Below are 11,052 nucleotides of genomic sequence, written 5' to 3'. Positions count from 1 at the left end.
GTTTCTGATATATGTAATTATTATGTTTTTAATATTTGTGGTGTTTCTTAAAGCTAAGCAGTGTTATATACGTAGCAAAGAGTTTTAAAATAAAATTGTGTTGTATAAATTAAGTGTGTAATCATTGTGAAATCGTGCAATCAGTTAACTACTCCCCCAGCCAGTGCATCAAAACGAATCAGTAAATTGTGTGGGATTTTCTCTATTCCATAACCCACTAGAGACATCCTGGAATGCCTCCCTAACACCAGCAGGATAATGTCTCCCTGACACTTGTAAGATAGCAAGAAGTTCAGAAAAAGGTCTCATTAGAATGCTAAAAATCACACCCTGGGCAGAGCAAAAGTATGTTAATGAAACATATATGTATGTAAATGAAATACATGGCTAAACCATAGGTATAGAGACATGCTCAGCAGAGAACGTCTTATGTCAGTGGCTTGTAACCAATCACTGAGCGGTACACTTGCAAACATATGTATAAAAGGTACGCAAAGGTAGAAACCGGTGGTGCTTGCTTTGCAAAAGATTGCCAAGCACCCCTCTCTGCGCAGACTTGAAACAATAAAGATTAAGTTGGATCCTCCACCCCTGTGTGTTTATTGGCAAAAGCGCACCGGGCACGAACTCACACTGTCCTTTGGAGACAACACTGGCAGCGCCCAAGATCCCCCCAAACACCCAGAGATCGGTGCCACCCTGCTCTTACCGCCCCCACCAGCACCTCCCCGCCCCCGGGCACACGGGCTCTGCCCAGGGCAGGACCTGACCTGTAACTAAAGCAAGAGAGAGGAAGAAAAGCAAAGCCCCGCACGAGAGGAGCTGGACCCCTGTCGCGGGACCCCCAGCCCAAGGCTGCCCCATCGGCCCCCGCCTGGCCCGGGGGTTGGGGGGCGGGATGCAGACTTGGGTGTGCATGGGGAGCACGGGGCGTTTGCACCGGTGGCGGGGGGGGGTGTTGTTGCAGCACCCCTTCCCGCCGGAGTGCCCGGGCCCGGGGAGGGCCGGGGCTGCAGCCCTGCTACCCCCACCCCCACCCCTATGGGGCTGAGCTGGGGCCGGCTCCCCTCTGCTCTTCCCGGGACCCCCAGGGGCTCCGGACCTTCCCCCCGCCGCCAGCCCAGCCTGCCCCATGGCCGGGCGGGATCGTGTGCGTATGTGCGTGTTTGTGTTTGCACGCACAAGTGTGAGCTTGCATGTTCCTGTGCGTGCATGCGTTTGTGCTTGCATGTCCTTGTCTGTCCATGCATGCGTTTGTGCATGCACACACGAGTGTGTGCTTGCATGTGTCTGTCTGCATTTGCGTGTATGCATCTGTCTGCGTACACGCGTGTACATGTCTCCATGCATGCATGTGTGCAGGCACATGTCTCCAAGCATGCACGTGTGTGTGCAGGTGTGTCTCTGTGCATGCATGTATGTGCATGCATGTGTCCAGGTGCACATGTGCATGTTTGCATGCACACACGTGCATGTGTTTGTGCATGCATGCGTCTGCATGCATGAGTTTGTGCTTACGTGTGTCTGCTTGCATACATCTGTGTGAATGCATACGCGAGCATGTGTGCGTGTGTTTGTGCATGCACGTGTGCCTGCATGTGCCTGTGTGCCTACATTTATGTGCGTGCATGCCTGCATGCATACGCATGCATGTGTCTGTGCATTCATGTGTGTGCATGTGTGTGCATGTGCACCTGTGCATGCTTATGTGTGCATGCACAAGTCTGCATGCATGAGTGTGCTTGTAGGTTTCTGTATGCATGTGTGTGCATGTGTATGTATCTATGTGCGTGCATGTGTCTGCACACATCTGTGTGCATGTTTGTGCATGCGTGTGTTCTTGCATGTCTGTGTCTATATGCATGTCTGTGTGCATGTATCTGTGTGCATGTGTGTGTTCCTGCATGTGTGTATGTGCATGTCTGTGTCAATTCATATGTACCTCTGTGTGTCTGTTCATGAGTCTGCATGTGTACATATGTGTTCATGTGTGTGCCTGCATGCATGTGTGCATGCATATGTGCATGTGTGTGTGTATGTGTGCACGTGTGTTTGTGCGTGTGCTCCTCTCTGCATGTGTACATGCCTGTCTGTGCATGTGTGTCTGTGTTCATAGCAGGGAGAGTGTATTTGTGTTTGCGTGTCCATTTGCAGAGAGTGAGTGTGTAGAGTGCATGCCTGCCTGCATGTGTGCATGTGTCTGTCCACGTGTGTGCGTGTGCATGCATCTGTGTTCATGGCATGGAGAGCGTGTTAATGTGTCCACGTGCAGAGCGAGTGAATAGAGTGCACACCCATCTCTGTCTCTGTGTGCATGTGTCTGTGCGTGCGTGTGCCTGCATGTATGTGTGTGTGTTCATGGCAGGGAGAATATGCTTGTGCCTGCGTGCCCATCCCCATGCCTCAGCCCAGTCTGTCTGTCCACTGCAATCTCAGGGGTGTCCCTCCTGCCAGTACTGTGAAGCCCCACTCCTACCCCTTCAGAATAAAACCCACCACGAGCCACTTTTCCTTTATTATATTTTAATATAATCTTCTTGGGTGGAAGCAAAACAAGGCTCAAGTCATTCTCCAGACTGGGGGCAGGGAACCCAGCAATGGGACAAGGACAGCCCTCACTCCTGCCTAAAACAGACCGTTCCAGTACAACCCCCTCCCTACCATTCATATAAATTAAGTCTCTCTCTCCTGGGAAAGCAGCAGGTGTAGAAGAACAGCTCTAAAAATATAACATGTCTTGCATTAGGCCCCCAAAACACATCTTCAAAGTTCAACCACAACCATGCCTGCGGCCCTGCCCCCTCTACAGAGTCCTCTGGGTGTGGGTGCACGTGAAGCTGTGGAGGCAGGTCTCTGAGAGGGGATGGGCAGGTCCTCGAGGAGCCTCCCCACAGCAAGGTCACTCCCGGGGCCAGTTAATGCTGACCTGGCCCGAGGCCTCCAGCACCTCCCGCTTGCAGTCGAAGTCGCCGTTGATGTGGCTGATGGACTGCTCCTCCACCACCCAGAGCTGGCAGCTGGTCTGCGGGATCAGTCGTGCATCATGGCTCACGTTGATCACCGCTGTGAAGAGGAGACAGGAGGCAAAGCATGAGTGGGGTGGGAGGCAAAGCAGAGGCCATTTCCATACTGAAGGAGAATGGAAAGATCCCACGTTTTCCCCATCAGCCACTGCCAGGACAGGGCTGGGCAGTGAAGGGCACGACTGGGACCCAACGGGGACCCTGGCAGGAGGGCACTGCTTGTAGTATACAAACCCTCCCGTGGGACCCACGGGCCCACCCCCAGCCAAGTAACCCTTCTGCTTCCCTGCAGCCCCTTGACGGGAACCCCATCCATGCCAGCCGGGATCTGACCCATGCACCTATTACTACCTTCCTCTGCCTGACAGATGGGACCCATGACGCCACCCCAGCCCAGTATCGCCATCCACCCTTCAATCCGATCCAGGGGCCCAGTATTCCCCCAACCCCGGCCTCCTCTGACCAGGGCAGTGGACACCTCCCACCGCGCTGCTTCCACTCACCTCCATGTACGTGCTGACAGCATCACCCAAGGGATCGATTGACTCAATGCACAGATGATTTGTGGGTTCATTCTGGGGAAGAGACATCCCCAAAAGAAGCCAGGAGTCCTGAGCCACAGAGCCTTCCTCCCACCCCTTCCCTCCTTCCCTCAGCTAGAAACAGGACGCAGGAGTCCCCCCAAACCATGCCCCTCACTATGGCATGCTGGACAGCACTCCTTTCGAAGAGCCAGAGCAGGGCACAACCTGCAAGTCCTGGTCCTCACGCCTGCTCTGCTCTAATGCGCTTCCTTCCCAGAGCAGCGAACCCGACACAGCCCCGTTCCCATCCCCTGGGTCCATCAGGCTCCCTGCAGGTCAGCTCAGCAAACATCACACGGGCTGTCTGCCCCCCGGGTAGGAAAGAAAAGGGCCCTGAGATAAGTGGGGTGAAAGGAGCGTCCAATCCCTCCTCCTTCCCCAAAATGCCAGGATCCAGCTTCCCACCCACCTCCCTCCACTAACAGCAGCTCAAAGTCCTGTGCTCCCACCCAGGGCAAGGGCAATGCGCTCCCACCCAGGGCAAGTCTCCGCTCCCCGCCCCAGCTCTCCCCTGCATGGCCAGACCCACGGCGCTCCCAGGGCCACAGCTCCAGCCTCTCCCTGACTTCTTCCTCAGTGGCCAGCCCTCACTCCTGGATTCCCAGCCTGTCTCCCCTTTGCCTCAGCCCTCACATCCTGATCAGCCCCCTGCACCCTCAGGCCCTAGCTCCTCCATACTCACCCTCTCCCCCCTGCCTGGAAGCCCCAGCCCCACACCTGACAGCCTGCAGATCTGCATGGTGAGGGCATGGCTCTCAAGGCTGAAGCGCCCCAGGCACTTGTGAGCATCCTGATAGGGCAGGTGGATTTGTTTCGGCCATGTTTTCCTCCAAATTGGACGTGGTGATCTGGTGCAGAATGACACTAATTCTACAAGGCCGTGAAGTAATGAATCGTGAAGCATTTCATTTTGAGCAAGATAACGGAGAATACCAAACAGCGGTGGTTCCCCTACTGTAATGCACTTTTTTGATCGTAAAAGGTCTCTCTCTAAAGTACTCTATTGCTCATGTATGATAGTGGATTTACATGATTCTGCTTATACAAGTTTAACTTATTACACATTTATAGCTAGACAGTGTCAAGAAAATCCTGAGCCTTATAGTAGAATAGGGTAAGTCCTGCCTGGATCTTGTCCGTCATCAGGTATGAAAGGCCAGCTTCTTCCTCCTCTTCACTCTCCCCAAATCTGAACCTCCATCATCTTCATCTTCGTCTTCTTTGTACTCTCCTGGTGGACCAGCTTCATCTTCATCTGCTTCATCCTCCTCATCCCCTTCTGAAAGGCAAGTAAATTAATTCCTTACAGCTTTGCTTAAACCTCAAAGGCTTGTTTGTAAACTCATCTTAAATGAGCTTCTGAAATCTGACTCAATTCCGCTACAAAACCTTCTCCAGAAATCTTTAAAAAAAGACAGGACTAGAAGTAACATCCCACTTTTTCCTCTTTCTATAGGAAGAGAAAACACAGAACTGAATGTGCCACAGCATCGAATATGAGATGATGGGTACGGAAAAAAAAAAGCTTTTGGTACCAGCAATAAAATAACTGCTTTTATATAGTTATATCTCAGTGTAAAGATGTGTACTCATGTTTTCCAAAGCGCAGCTCTCCTTTAACCGTGCACAGCATCCATGACTACTCTCTTTGCAAGTGCATTGCCCGCCCCCCCCGCATTACCCAATAGGAGCAGTATGTGATACTGCCCTTCACCTGACACACGTAGCTGATTTGTGCTCCAGCACTTCCACAGTCACTTTAGTCTCAATTTTGTATTTAGATCCTGACTGAATGGCATAACTAATGACTGCATGTTTACAGAAGTCACCCTCATCATCTTCATCTTCTGAGTTGGGGGCCTCGTTATCTTTCTGATCAAATCAATCTAGGTAGGTGATCTCCTGAAGCAGCTCAAAAATCCTTTCCCTGTAACTCTTCAGGTTTGTGATGGCACAGCTGAAGAAGTCCAGGTCTTCAAGTTTTTAAGATTTTGCTGAAAATGAATTAAAATTGCTCACCGAGATGAAATAACTACTTGGTACCTCCAAGTACTGCAGTGCTGCCTCCTAAATGTCACTGATTTTGCTGGCTACCTCCCACCACCTCTTCTCCATTGCTGTTTCCCATTGTACAGAGCTCATGTAAGAAGTCTTTGTGCTGACAGTCAACATCCCTTCCCCAGAAGATCAGACACTCTCTCTATGCTCCCTTTGAAACAGGTTTGACCCACTTTTCATCCCATTAAAATGTGTGTCTTTGCTTCTGGATGCCCCAAAAGTACATCTGTCTTCAGAAATACGATCCTATAATCACCCAGGGAGATGCAAAGCTCTCCCATTCTCTGAGGCCGGCACAGCCAACTGTCCCAGCGCCGATCCTGCCATGCCTGGTGCACAGACAGCTTTCCATGGCCTGAATGGGGCAGCTGTGGATGTGACGATAGAGGTAATCCTGCTTAGAGGAGATCTGGGTTCTGCAGTCCATTGTAGTCACGAGTCGGCCTGTGTGAGTAGGAAGCTTCGGAGCCGCCTCGGAGACCCGGCCATAGGGTATAATGGGGAATCAGTGAAATATCGACAGCTTTGTTGTTTTTTTGCCTGATTTGGGTGAAGCTTGCAGGGGTGGTAGCCCCTGTTGAGAGCATGAAGCCTGCCACGTTTCAAGAAGATCGGTGCAGGGGCTTGGGGGAACTGCACCCCACATTCTTGAAAGCAAAACTCACGTCACGCGTATGTGTTACGCCACAGCCGGGTGAAAACTGCAGGGGCGGTAGCCTCGCCGAGGCCATGAAACCTGCCAAGCTTCAAGACGATTGGTGCAGGGTTTTGGGGGAACTGCACCTCGAGCTGCTGACAGGCAAAACTCGTGACATAGATGACCGTGTGTGTTAAGGTGCAGCGGGCTGAAAACTGCAGCGATGGTGGCCCCTGCTGCGGCCACGAGGTCTGCCAGCTGCCGAGGGGATCGGCGCAGGGCTTCTGGGCTCGGGGGCCTGCACCTCTGGCTGCTGACAGGCAAAACTCGTGACATGGGTGCTCGTGCAACTGTGGCTGTTTTGAGGCATGGGACCTGGGATCACTGCAGGCCCGGCTGTTACCAGTTACCAATTAATCATGATTCCCTCAGGGACCAGCTCAATACACAGCACCAAGAACAATCCACCGCCCCAAGACAGACGCCGTCAGTGCACTTAACAAAAGATGAAGCCTCTTCAGACAATCTACAGGAAAACCGGTCTCAGTTCTGCGCATCTCCATTTGATTTTGTAAGCATGAGTGCCTTGAGGCTGGCCACAACCAAAATGGCTCAGGATTAAAAAGTTAAGAGAAAATGTCAAGATGCAGTTTCATAGACACCTTGTTGTAAAAGGAAGAGGACTGGAAAAAAAGAAAATAAAACCCCATAATTTCAAGCTGGCTCCTACATGTCTGGTTCTTCCTTAAAACTTGATGTTTTTCCTGGTGGTTAATCCATTTCTTGAGACGTTCCAAACCAGATAACCCCTGGTCACTGAGAAAGGTCATTCATTTAAATTGAAACTGTTATATAATAGGATTTTCCCTGTCACTTAGGGCTTGGGACCCTCTTGATTTACACAATTAAAAGAATGCTTTGAAGAGGCTGGACTAAGGGGATAAGAAAGCTGTAAAGCAGCAAACAGGGTGCTTCAAGAGAGAAAAATCTCTCTGACATCACCCGCTGTTGTTCCCAAGAAGCTGGCAGAAACAGATCCTCTCCCTTCAAGGATCGTGCTGGGAACTTTGCTTGTCATCAGATCACCCGAGTGCCTGGGAACAGTGACACCCCAGCTCTCGCTCTCTCTTTCTCTCTTTTTGTTTTTGTCTCTACGCATAGCTTTCTGAACCTAAATTGTATTAGTTAAGCTTCAGCTAAGTTTCCCCAAATACTCAATTAAACCAGGGGAATATTGTAATTGTTTTGTTTTCCCTTGCATGTCTATTACTACTAGTACCATTATAAATTGGATATGCTTCACAATAAATAACTTTTATAGTCAAACTGGAGGTAACCAGGTGTATTTTTCCTTCTCTACTTCCCTTCCCCACTTGCTCTGCAGCAACGCTTCTTTTACCTAAGCCAAAGATCCCTGTGAAGCCCAGAAATACTGTGGGGTCCGCTCATCAAGAGGCTAGCACTACTAGGACAGTTTGGGCAAAAGATTGGGACGTGCTGAGTTTGAGACACATAAGGGGATCAGCTTGTATAGGCTGATTGGCCCAGTTTGGCTCAGGCGTGCCCTAATGAACTGAAAGCTGGCCCGTGAGGGTGTCAGCCGGACACCCAGCCGCATTCAGAGGGATTCTGTTCACTGAGTGCTGGTGTCTGACTGCAATGTAGTGTTCCCTTAATGAACTGATTCCTGGCACATGAAGGTGTCAGCCTGTACATGCTGATCAACCCGGCCGGGTCAGGCGTGTCATGTTAGTGTGTGTGTGTGCGTGTGTGTGTGCGTTTGACTGATTTAGTGGCTGGTGTGTGTGTGTGTGTGTGCGCGCGCACGCACGCGCACATTTGACTGATTTAGTGGCTGGAGGAACCCAGCCCTACTGAAACGGAGTCCTGCAAGATAGCTCCATTGTAGGTGAGGACTTGCAGAAGGCAGAGATACAGCTCCGTACAGAAACACAGGTAACACAAGCAGCACACTGATAGAATTGCAAAGACCCTAGAAATGTACCCCTAATAAATGAGCACACCCCAAAGTGACAGGCAAATGTGGTAATGGCTGGGATCATGGCTGGAAATCCATTTTGGGCCACCCCACACCATCTGGGCCAGGCAAGACACTGGTCATCAATTCAGTCTGTAATCTCAGCCCAAATGCCAGGTCCTTAGTCAAGCGTGTATACTTAGTACCATGGGAATGGGGGGCTGTTAGTTGGCAGCCTGGTATGAAGAAACCACGCTCTGGTCCAGACCAGACTGGTCAGTGGTGTCCGGGAGAGTCCCCCGGTGCCATAGAGCCATGGTGTGGGGTGGCCCAAGAAGGATTTCCATCTCTAATACCAGCCCATGAGAAATTCCTTCCTTGAGCCTGTCTACTTGGTACAGTGGGGATGGGGGAACTGGCCCAAACAGTATTTCCAGCCATAACCCCAGTCCAAAACCAGGTTCTTATTCGGGTCCATGTACTGAGTACAGTGGGCATGGGGGGCTAGCAGTTGGCAGCTTGGCACGCAAAAACTACACTTTGGGCCAGGCAAGACTCTGGTTGGGGGGTGTGGGATAGTATCCAGTGCCACAGAGGCATGGTGTGGGGTGGTCCAAAGAGGATTTCCTGTCGTCAACCCAGACCAAAACCCAGTTCCTTATTCAAGCCCATATACTTAGGACAGTATTTGTGGGGGCTGCCAGTTCATGGCCTGGCACAGACAAACTGTGTCTTCAGTAAGGCAGGACAGCCAGGGGATGTCTTAGGCTGCTAAAGGGGATGTAGCTCAGTGGTAGAGCGCATGCTTTGCATGTATGAGGTCCTGGGTTCAATCCCCAGCATCTCCACTTTTCATGGGGCAGCAGGGCAGGCCCTACAGAGACAGGTTAGAAGGTCTCAACCTATTTATTCAGCCTCCACAAGAGAAGACTGAGAGGGGATCTGGTGGCAGTTTACAAACTCCCCAGGGGGGACCAGAGAGAACTGGGGGAAGCTCTGTTCCCCCCAGGCACCACCCAGGGTTACTAGGAATAACACCCTCCAATTGTTAGAGAAAATGCTCAGGCTGGACATCAGGAAACGTTACTTCATACTACGGGCTGCCAGGCTCTGCAATGGGCTCCCAAGGGAGGTGGTGCTCTCCTACCTTGGGCCTCTTCAAGAGGAGGCTGGGTAGATATTTGGCTGGGGTGACATGATCCTGGCACCCATTCCTGCCTGAGGGAGGGAGTCAGACCTGATGAGCTGCTTAGGTCCCTTCCACCCCCAAGTACTATGATACTATGACTCTGGTCAGAGATGACCAGGAGAGTCCCCTGGTGCAACAGGGACATGCTGTGAGGTGGCCCAAAACAGATTTCCAACCATAATCCCAGCCCCGGGGCTCCCGCATGCCGGCTCGGGGCACGTGCAGCGCCGTGTGGGCGGGCGGGCGGCTCCGCGCTGCCTCCCCGGGCGCATCTCGAGCCCCTGCCCGAGCCCGGAGCGGAGCTGCGCCTCCCCCGCCGCTGCCCCCGGGACGGAGCTCCGCGCTCCTCCGCGCCCGCACAGCGGGTCCCGCGCACCCCGCCTAGGCCACGCCCCCTGGGGCGGAGCTCCGCGCTCCTGCACGGCCGCTCCTGCACTGCGTGTCCCGCGCACGGCGCAGGCGCACCTTCGGCCAAGCCACGCCCCCCGGGCCGGCAGGACAGGGGCGGGGCCAGAGAAGGGGCGGGAGCTTAATCTTTCCATGCCAGCGTTCATTGGCTGGGAGGCGCTGCGCGGGCCGGCAGCCGAGTGGGTGCGGTGGACGCCCGTCTGGGCTGAGAGCGTTTAAATACGACTGTAGCCGCCATAACGCGCCACGCGGTCGGGGAAGCTGGCGCGGGCGGGTGTTGGGGCTGCGGCCCGGCGGCTCCGGGGCCCTCGGCTCGGGGTGGGCTCAGGCCTCCAGGAGCAGAGTGACCAAGTGCCTCGAGGGTCCCCCAGCCCTGCCCACAGCCGTTATGCTGAGTTTGTTATAGTCAAGAGTTGCTCTCCACTTCCATGATTTGAAAGAGATCTCCTTGACTCCTAACCGCTCGCTCCAGAATGCGCGTGCCAGTGTACCCCCGCGCACAGGCACTGTTTTGCTTGTGCGTTGCTCGGGGGAAAGCTGCTTTTAAGGGAAGGAGCCATGGCTTCAGCGTACGGCCTCTAACACGAGGCATTGCTATCAATGAGGGACTTGAAGCCATACCACGAGGCAAATCACAGATAGTACCTTACGCTCTGAGAGGGTTGATTTTTATTTATTTATTCACTATTTTTAAGCATTTCTTTTCAAAATGTGAACTGGAAGTTGTATCTAAACCAGACAGGGGCCAGAACGTCCTGTTTCCCCGCGCCGAGCTGTAGAGGAATAAAGAGCAGCCAGGAGAAAAGTGACTCTGTGGGGGATGGGCGATGGAGAGCGGCGTTCTCGGTAGTGCGAGGGGCTAGTACGACCAGAGGACCTAGATGATAAAAGTAAAAAAAAAAGGTTTAGTGATTACTACCTGAATAGTTGGGATAATTCCTTCTGTGGTGACTTTCAGATTTTCAAGATGCGTAATAATACTCTCGGGGTGTAGGTTGTGTTCGTGTTGGTCTTCGTTCCATCCAGGAAGAGCACACGCCAATTGCTGAAACTTCCTCAGCCCGACAAATGGTTTTTGAACCCAAAAGCTGGCTTAAAATTTTTTTTCCAACTATTTAAGTTGGTCTGACAAAAGATCAGATTCACCCAAAGAACCTTGTCTACCTAATAATACT

At 52.3% G+C, this 11,052-nt stretch overlaps 1 long non-coding RNA gene and 1 other non-coding gene across 2 annotated transcripts; one reads left to right on the top strand and one right to left on the bottom strand.

Annotated features, from left to right (window-relative positions):
- Positions 1-2,506: 2,506 nt before the first annotated feature.
- On the bottom strand, positions 2,507-3,991 carry LOC132250304 (uncharacterized). Its single transcript, XR_009461983.1, has 2 exons — positions 3,527-3,991; positions 2,507-3,063 (listed from the first exon to the last, which is right to left on the bottom strand). It is a non-coding gene; the product is annotated as an uncharacterized LOC132250304 (long non-coding RNA).
- Positions 3,992-9,056: 5,065 nt separating this feature from the next.
- On the top strand, positions 9,057-9,128 carry TRNAA-UGC (transfer RNA alanine (anticodon UGC)). The gene has a single exon. It is a non-coding gene; the product is annotated as a tRNA-Ala (tRNA).
- The last annotated feature ends 1,924 nt before the right edge of the window (positions 9,129-11,052 follow it).

The sequence above is a fragment of the Alligator mississippiensis genome, chromosome 1, assembly GCF_030867095.1.
Source record: "Alligator mississippiensis isolate rAllMis1 chromosome 1, rAllMis1, whole genome shotgun sequence".
Taxonomy (NCBI): Eukaryota; Metazoa; Chordata; order Crocodylia; family Alligatoridae; genus Alligator; species Alligator mississippiensis.
This window is presented reverse-complemented; position numbering and strand designations above follow the sequence as displayed.